The 9,964-nt window shown below is 38.8% G+C and overlaps 1 pseudogene; it reads left to right on the top strand.

Moving 5' to 3' along the window:
* Positions 1 to 782: 782 nt before the first annotated feature.
* LOC148184437 (uncharacterized) lies at positions 783 to 3,435 on the top strand (annotated as a pseudogene).
* The last annotated feature ends 6,529 nt before the right edge of the window (positions 3,436 to 9,964 follow it).

The raw sequence follows: 9,964 nt of genomic DNA, 5'->3' as shown, positions 1-9,964 counted from the left end.
CCTTTGAAGAAGAGTTGTGAAATAGAAACGTGGTGGACATGATAGTAAAAAATTTTAAAATCATAGAAAATTCAGGGAGTTAGAAAGCAAGTTAGGCAAGCCCTGGCAAAAGTGTTGAAAGTAGGCCCTCGGAAATGTTAGGCCTTGTACTTGCTAAGATCATGTGAAACTGCACCTGTGTAGTCAGTATCCAATAAATGTTATAATTGTTGGATGTGATTAGATATAATTATTGTTTAAAGAATTATGAGAAACTATGTTAGGGGTTTGGGGGGATCACGAGAAATCCATGCTTGGGTAAAGTCAATGCATATAATAGAACAATGTAAGTTTAATAATTAATATATAAGTTATATAACAATAGAGTATATAAAAGTATATATTTATTTATATATAAATATATATTCATTATATTATTATATACACATTGTAGATAATATATGTAAAATATTTATTATATTGTATATGTATATATTTATATGTATATATTGATATATAATATCTTATATATATATTTATTTTTATATTTTTATATTTTTTATAAAAATATATATTTACATATATAAATATGTAAAATATGTAAAAGATGTAAAAGAAAGGTATTAAAACTTAAAAAAAGTCTAGGGACCAGATCCACATGAAGGCCTCCACCCTGAGAGACATTATGCGTTTAAACCACATGGCTACTGACTGCTTTATCCCAATACAAAGTACAACCAAAATACAATTAGTAATTAGTACAGGTTTTTCCACTTTCTCAACCCATGTGTTGGGCGCCAAGAATGTTCATCTCAAAACCAAGTTGGGTCAGATTTGGGTATGTGTGCCCCTGACACCCAGAGCTCTTCAATAAAGCACCTTCATATAATCATTCTGTGATTATGTGTGATCCTGAACGTTAACATTTTGGTGACCCCAGACGGGACCCTTTGAGTGCTGCTGGGCGAGCTCGCAACCTGATCACGCTCCAGCCGGCACTGAGGGATTCTCGGGGAGCCCATCAGCCACGACTGTCTCCCCTGCTCCCGTCCCCGGGAGAAGACTTAAGGTGCTTTCACTTTGGTTTGGGTGCCTGCCAGTAAGACCCAGTGAAAACTAGGCTTGGTTGGGCTAAAGGAATTCCTGTTGCCTAGGCGCCATCCATCAGACGACTGCAAAAGTGTCACAGGTTCAGCATTTGTGGTGTATTGTAGTTGTAATGCAGAGAAGATAAAAGGGATTTTGGGCAGCAATGCTCCCATTCCAGGTACTTCTTTGTGGTGCTTATTAGCAGATTGGAAACAAGGTAACTTTGGGGAAGAATTACATAAGACTAAGTTAATTTCAGCAAGGTCTCCCCACAGAAGAAGACCCTAGTGACCCCGTCCTGTCGGTTGGTAACTATAACCCCCCTCTTCTCTCTTTCTTTACTTTGTTTTCCTTATCTCTCCCTCTCCTCTATCGCATAACCCTTGTTGTTGGCACTAAAATAAAGATGCGCTATTGCTGTTCTGATTTAAACTGAAATCCCTTTGTGTCTTTTTTGCACTCTGAGATCAAACGAACTTCTCACGACTCCCACTCACATTAGCAAGTCATGACATTTAAACTGGAATCACAGACAGGATTTCTGACAGACAGAAGGGGCTGCAGGTTTGTTGTGCAGTCTGTATTAGGGGAAGGACGTTTCACTCCAGCCGCACCTAGCCCAGCACTCCCAAAAGAGTGAGCGGTGTCTAGAAAGCAAGGGGGGCGATTCGAATTTCCCACAAACTGCACGCACCAAGGTGAAAAGCATCCCACACTCACTTGAGAGCTCTGTCTGCAGAATTTCACAAAAGATCCCTTAGTGCAAAAGGGCGGGACTGTTTTGGTTGTTGTTGTTGTTGTCTGTATGAATTTTGACTGCTTGGGGCAGAGAAGAGACAAAACAGAATTTTAAACTGAAGGAGTGCCTCCCAAGCAGATATGGTCTTTTCACCCATACAGGGGAGCGAAAAGCTCTGTGTGTGTGTGTATAATTTAAGTTTATACTTCCCTGTAGTGGTTTTCCCTTTGTAAAAATGACTGAAAACTGCAGTGCAGAAGTTAAAGCTGCATTTCTTCTCCAAGAGGGGAAGAGTGGGTGCTTAATAACTGGTTTAATTTGGAAAATGTGATTGATAGAGTATGTTCTTTACAACATGAAACAAAATTTAAACTGGGCAAAAATAAAACTATACTCTGCTCAGTTTTGGGGGCTTGTCTTATAGCAGCTATAGAAACTCACTTTAAGCAAAGAACTGAGGAAAGAATGATAACAAACTCCCTCCAAAACCTAGTTAAAATTTTGCAAAAACAATTGGATGAAGAAAGAAGTTAGATCAATCCATTGCGAGCAGCCCTCCATGATAAAAATTCAAAAATGCTGACTCACTAAAAGAAACAGAAGAGAGGGAAACCCCTCTCATTAATCAAATTTACCCTCAAAAAGAGCTAACTTGGATAAAAATTGTGGGGAACACTACTGTCCTAGCTTGAAACCTCTAATTAATACAATATAATTATATCAATGATCAAGATCTTGATCCACATATAACCACTAAAGAAATCCTGTATACTGCTACTGAATTGGCTAAGCTAACAAAGGAGCATGGGAGTCTCCCTCACAAGTCAGAGACAGGATACATAGCCCAAGTGTCTCTCACTGGAGGTGATCAAATTCGATTGAGAGAGCAGGAATCCAGTGGGCACTGGGGACATGGAGTCTTCTTAACAACAGGAGACAGACATAACCCATGGTCCCTAACTCAGCACGCAGCTTATTGGGCAGAGGGGCTTAACCCCTTTGAAAGGGGGGACTTTATTGCTATAGTGAGTACCCCCAACCAATTACTGGAAAACATTCACAAAGCTGCCTGTTTGCAAATGACAGAAAATTAACTGCTGGCTATGAATTGCTAATGCAGTTATCTGTGAAGCCTGAAATTATGACTCCTTAATTCAAGGCCTTCCAGAATCACTTAAACCTACAGCAATTCTCCTCCAAAAAACCAAACCCATAGCAGCTATAACCCCTGTGAATGGACTAGATAGATTTCTTGGAATCTGACTGATCGACCTGGTTCCACTGATCCTGAGTTTACTTCCTTCACTGCCGCCTTTCAGCTGACAGGTTCACAATTGCGTTCTCCTGCTAGGAATCATAAAATTTGGACATGGAGCAAAGTTGCAAAAGAGCGAATTAATTATAGTAGAAATTGTGGACCTGTAAAAATCCCAGAAGAAAAATCAGAGAAAGCAAAGGGTGATAGATACATTGGTTCTCTTAACAAAAACACAGAAAAGGGAAAACAAATCTCTAACCGTATTGGTTAACAAATTGGAAAACAAATCTCTAACCAGTATTGGTGGTCACTAGGGATAAAGAAGGGGATCCCCAGAAATGTAATGGATGGCTTATCACTTAAAAGTTGAGTAAAGTAGTTTCTAATTGGCACTGTCCCAAGGTCATTGTATTGAATGCCCCATTGTATAACCCAGCACACTTCCACAGGCTCTGGGCTGTGAGCCAAAGCAGTCTCCTTCTCAGCTTCTGGGAGTGGAGCCCAAACAGCTTTAGAATCAGGGAAACTGGTAACTCTGTCTCTCATGGGTGAGCAGAGAGGCAGAGGTTGGTTGTATTTCAAATTCTCACTAGAAATAACAAAACTGGAGACATACTGATTATAGCAATAGTGGGTCCTAAACATGCACCTGTTACTTCTGTAGTTAACACTAGAGCCCAAATTTCTGTGTTGACCAATACAGACTAGTAAAGGATTTGAGAGCAATAATAGGATAACTAAAGATATTTACCCAGTGGTAGTTAATCCTTGCACATTGTTAACATCCATAAAAGAGAAATAGAAATGGTTTACTGTAATTGATTTAAAAGATGCCTTTTTCTGCATACCCCTTGACAAAGAAAGTAGGAAACTAGAAAACGGAAAGAAAACCCAGCTCACCTGGACATGACTCCCACAAGGATACAAGAACAGTCCAACCCTATTTGGAAGCCAGCTGGCGAAGGAGCTGGAGATTTGGACCGAGAATGGGCAAGTACCGAGAGAACAGTACTTGCTGTTACAGTATGTTGATGATGTACTGACAACTACAGAAGAGAAAACAACCTGCATAAAGGTAACAATTGAAATTTTAAATCAGCTGGGAATGGGAGGATATAAGGTGTCTAAAGAAAAGGCACAAATTGCCTGGCAGACTGTGATTTACCTGGGATATGAAATTTCACAAAGGCAACATTAGCTGGGTACTAATCGTATTCAAACTTTGTGCTATCCCAGAACCCCAGAACCTGCATGAGCTGCAAGTCTTCCTTGGGATGACAGAGTGGTGCTGCCTGTAGATCACGGACAATGGACTAATTGCAAAACCCCTCTATGAGGCCCGGAAGATGCAGCCATTTACCTGGGGCAAACCACAGAAAGAGGCCTTCCCCAAACTGAAGGAGACATTGACAACTGCTGTGGTGTTAGGATTACCTGATTTATCCAAAGATTTTCACCTGACTGTGCATGAAAGACTACACCTAGCACTGGGAGTGCTGACCCAACCTTTGGGAAGCTGGAAAAGGCTGCATTATTTTTAGGTACAACAGCTGAAGAAGGCCTATTGGAGCATGATTGTGTAGAAGTAATAGAGTACACCTTTTCGGCAAGAGAAGACCTGAAAGACATCCCACAGGAGCAACCAGAGTGAGAGCTATTCACAGATGGAAGCAGCTTTGTGGAGAACGGGACCAGATACGCTGGATATGCAGTAACAACAGTCAGTACAGTAGTGGAGGCAAAAGCATTATCACCAAATACATCTGTCCAGAGGGCAGAACTGGTTGTCTTAACCAGAGCACTAGAATTAAGTATAGGGAAAAGGCTAAACATATGGACTGACTGTCCATATGTCCAAAACATATGGTTTTGGAGTAGTGCATATACACAGACCACTGTGGAAAGAAAGAAGACTACTGTCTTCTCAAGGCATGCACATTAAACATCAAGATGCAGTCCTGCAATTAATAAAAGCAGTACAAAAACCGGAACAAGTAGCAATCATGCACTGTAGAGCACACCAGTCAGGAAGCTACAAAATTTACAAGGGGAAATCAAAAAGCAGACTGGACAGCCCGACAAGCTGCTTGAAAAATGCAAACTGCAATGGCATTGATACCTTTAAAGACTATTGTATCTCAATTCGACTTCAAAACCAAAATATTCAGTAGAAGATGAGGACATTTGCTAAATGCACAAAAAAATTCAGAAGGGTGGTATGTAACTGCACAAAGACAAATAGTGTTAACCCCTTTGATAATGAAAAAAGTTCTACAAATTAAACATAATAAATGTCATTTAAAAGCAAAAATTAAACTCAGTATGGATACTAACAATGGCAAAATTTGAGAGTTTGCTAGTGGCTAGACACAGGCACAGCTAGGAAGGATTAGGAAAAGAATAGAATCAGGATGACACTTGGCAAGAACCCTCAAGTGAAGTGAAATTTGGCTGGGCCCTAGAGTCTTTGCTCGGTCCTATAGTAAACTATCAGAATAGAGAAATATTGTACAAACTTACAGGTCAGGTAGATAGACTAGCAAGAGTCACCCAGGAAGGATTTAAAAAACTAAATGTACAATTACAAGCCACCACAAAAATGACTTCACAAATCGATTTGCCTTAGATTTGCTACTCCTGAAAGAGCATGGAGTGTGTGGGTTTTTAAAGGGACCCATTGATCATCGCTGTGTCCACATCCCAAATGGAACTGCAGATGTAGAATATGACATCAATCAGTTGCAACAAATAGAGCATGGAACACAGGAAGAGCAAAAGGATTTGACTACAAGTTGGTTAGGCAGAATCTTCAAAGGGTTAGGGTGGAATGTGAGTTCATGGATTAAATCTATCATGGAGAGTGTATAATCTTACTGATTTTATTCTTAGTAATTTGGTTAGTTTACAGCATCTTAAAGGGAGAAATACAGAAGAAAATGCCCTGGAAACAGAAAATAATAAAGGCACTGACACAAGATCCACACCCACCATCTTCTGGTTCTCCAGTTCGTGACAGCATCCAGGACAATGTTTACATCAATCATGGATTTGAAGAACAGCAAGTATAAACTCAGAAACAAAGGACTGTATCAAGTAGAAACATTTGCACTTATAGGGAAGTGAAAATGCTTTCAAAGGGGGGAATGATAGTAAAAGATTTTAAAATCATAGAAAATTTGGGGTGTTAGAAAGAAAGTTAGGCTTGGCAAACCCTGGGAAAAGTGTTAAAAGTAGGCCCTGGGAAATGTTAGGCCTTGTGCTTGCTAAGATCATGTGAAACTGCACCTGTGTAGTCAGCATATGATAAATGATATAATTGTTGGATATGATTAGATATAATTATTGTTTAAAGAATTATGAGAAACTATGTTAGGGGTTTGGGGGGATCATGAGAAATCCATGCTTGGATAGAATCAATGTATACAATAGAACAATGTAAGTTTAATAATTAATATATAAGTTATATAACTATAAAGTATAAAAACACGTTCAGCTCAAAACCAAGTCGGGTCAGATTTGGGTATGTGTACCCCTGACACCCAGAGCTCTTAATAAAGCACCTTCATATAATCATTCCATGATTATGTGTTCCTAAATGCTAACAGACAGATTGCTACACTATCTACTGCAAGTGTGGGGACAGCCTAATTGCACTGTTGTAGCTCAGGGTTTGAAATAAGATGTCCTCCTAAGACAGCTGCTTACACTTAATACAGCTAGGTTATTGCTCTGGGTGTGAGAAAGATCACACAGTATAAAAACATATTGTGATATTGGCTTTTCGCAAGTATTAAGATGAATGTTATATGTATAATGTTAGATAGCTTTTGCTATGTATTTTTCTCTTTCTCCTGCTAAAATTTAGGCGTAGGTCAAGAAGAATTTCAGATGTTAGGGTTAGGTCCTTCCTGAGCAAAGCAAGATAACCTCCAGTGAACACATGATGGGGCCCAGACTGCTATCAACGCTGACTGCCTGTAGAAGAAAGAACCCCAGCCCAAATAAAAAGATGATAAAAGAGACATTAAAACCAAATGTGCATGCTCTAAAAAGGCAGACCCAAGGAGTGGCCACACAGAACAGTTCCTGGAAAAGTTTGAATGTGCATGAATCCATGTGGCAGGAATGATATATAAAGGGTGTTTCCAAAGTACCAGGTGTGCCCTTGGCAGAGGGCCAAGCACCTGGCTGTTTTAACCCTTTGCTTTATTATCATTGTTTCCTATTATCCTTTTGTTTATATTAAAGTTTTAAAATTTATCAGGAGGGTGAGTTCTCGTTACACACATAATAAGTATTTACTGCCAATCTAGTCCATGCAAAACTGGACAGAGTCAATTCACTTCTCTTGTCACCTGCCACCACAATCCCTCTCTTTGTTGCTCATTTACATTCTTTTCTTTTTCACTTAAGTTATAACTTCTGTTTTGGTTATAATAAAAAAATAAAAATAATAAAAAATTTGGTAATAATTTATCTCTTTGAACACCTTTGTACAACTCTTTCATTGCAGGCTTCTAGATATTATGACTCTTAGAGATGATAGTAATAGTCTTTAGAATCATAGAAGCATAGAACCATGGAATCGTATGTGCTAGAAGGGAGCTTAAAGGTCATCTAGTTCCAACCCCCTGCCATGGGCAGGGATGTCTTTCATTACACCAGGCTGCTCAGAGCCCCATCCAGCCTGGCCTTGAACACTTCCAGGGATGCAACATCCCCAGCTTCTCTGGGCACCGTGTGCCAGGGCCTCACCACCCTCAGAGTAAAGAACTCTTTTCCTAATATAACTTGTATTCTCATTTTGAAGCCATTTCCCTTGGTTCTGTCACTACATGCTCCTATAAATAGTCCCTTTCCATATTTCTTGTGGGCTCCCTTCAGGTAGTGGAAGGCCATAATTAGGTCATAGATCATATGATTCGTTCTCAGCTCAAGCTGGTTCTAGGTTTTTCCAGGTGCATTTCATCTTCCACCTTGATGGCATTCTATCTTTAAATTATTAGTACTAATATGGGAAGATTATTTTTAATTCTTGAAGTCTAAAATAGATTATTTACTGAAGATGAAATGCCAAGTAACTACAGACAGGAGGTATGCAATTGTGAAATTAGCTTGAAATAAATTATGCCAATCGAGGAGCATGGGGAAAAGGACTTTGAAACTTTTACTGGTTTAATGCTAGGATTTAGAGGAGTTTATAAGAACTGTCCTTTCCTGTAGAAAGTGAGCTTAATTTTTTTAAAGTAAATTCTTGCTAGTTTTGCAGTAGTAGAAATTTTTAATAGTGGACTTTAAGAAAACAGTGAGGAGGGGCTAAGTACGGTAAAGTATACCATTCCACATCTATACTTCAATAAAAAGGGTTTTGGTATCTGAAATTTTGCTCTAAAAAGCAATATCCAAATGGCAGAATAAAATTCCAAGTGTTGAATTGTTGAACTATTATTTTGTGAAGAAAGATTCAAGGCCAAGGTATGTTTAGCTTAGTTTAAGAACAACTGAAAATTCATACTCCTGATACATTTTTACGGCTTCCAAGTGGTAATAAAAACCAGTACTGTATAATAAATACCTGGGACCAAGTTGGGACAAATATTAAAGAACACCATGTAGTGGAGTGGTACAAGAGCCTGTGACTTTAAAAACAAGAGATTACAAGGCCAGCTAAAACCAATATAATAGCAATGTGTATAATTGTTTTCTTTCATTGCTTGAATAGAATTAAATAAACTGATACAGGTTGTCATTTGCCTCATGAAAATATACACCACTATTTTAAAAGGATGCTAACTGGCAGTGTGTCTGTAAGGTAGCTTAATTATTTAATATGCACTGTGTGATAGCATGAAGCATATGCTAAGTGTTGTGGATTGATTAATAAGAGGAGAAAACTGAAATAACTAGAAAGAAGCAAAGTGATGCAGTGATACATATTAATGATACCCATTAATTTTTAATAATCAAATACGAGTTTTCCGTGTCTGGCCTGTGTTTTCACATGTACAGCTTATTAATAGCAAGATTTCTAAGCAGCATTTTTTAAACTGGAATAAACAAGGGCAGTAAATATCAGCATTTCTGTCATTGTTTGGGGGTTTTCTTGACTATGTTTGAGACCAGAAGCTTAAATATATTTTTACAGTAGAACTTTTCAGGCCCTCTCAGGAAATGAGTTCAAACATTCCAGTCTCATGCTTTCTATCTTCATTTTCAGGCTCTAAACACACCCTCTAGAGGTGTTGCACAGCATGAAACCATGCTGGTGTCAGGTCAGGTGCATGGTTTCTGAGTGCGCACAGCTGAACAGCTCCATGCCCTTAGCATTTGTAGCTGCTTTGAAATCCAGCCCAAGGCAGATGAAGTTGGTTGTTTGTTATGGTAGTGGCTTCTGCCTGTGTTACTGTAGCAGGAATCTCATGACAGAAAGCAGTTATTTCTCTCTTTTCTGTACATGTTGCTTCAGTTGTGGCAGTTTAAAATCGCATTGCTTTAGAATATCTAAAATACAGGGAAATTTAAGTCATAACTTGGGAGCAATGAAATGTAAAGGGGTTGTTAGACATAAGCTGAAATGTTTTTCCTGGGAACTGAATTTGTTGTAGTGAAGGCTTAACAGTACCTGATACAAATGTTTTTCTTTTCTTAATACAATGGAGGGATAGATGGAGAACCAAATGCCATGGCCAGACTGGGCAGTAGGACGTCAACTATTGTGACATTTCACTATCAGAGCTGAATGCTCAACCTTCTCTGTCACCTGTTCAGTCTAAAGCAGGAGCATTCGAGAAACACTCAAGTAAGATAAATTCTATTTTGATTGATAAGATGTGAAGAGAAGCTGTTTCCATATCAGTACCTAAATTATTTTGGCCTGTATATGAGAAACGTGACTTTTT

Source organism: Pseudopodoces humilis, chromosome 4 (assembly GCF_049639895.1).
Source record: "Pseudopodoces humilis isolate 2021_Gansu_Grassland_sample_001 chromosome 4, ASM4963989v1, whole genome shotgun sequence".
NCBI lineage: Eukaryota > Metazoa > Chordata > Aves > Passeriformes > Paridae > Pseudopodoces > Pseudopodoces humilis.
This window is presented reverse-complemented; position numbering and strand designations above follow the sequence as displayed.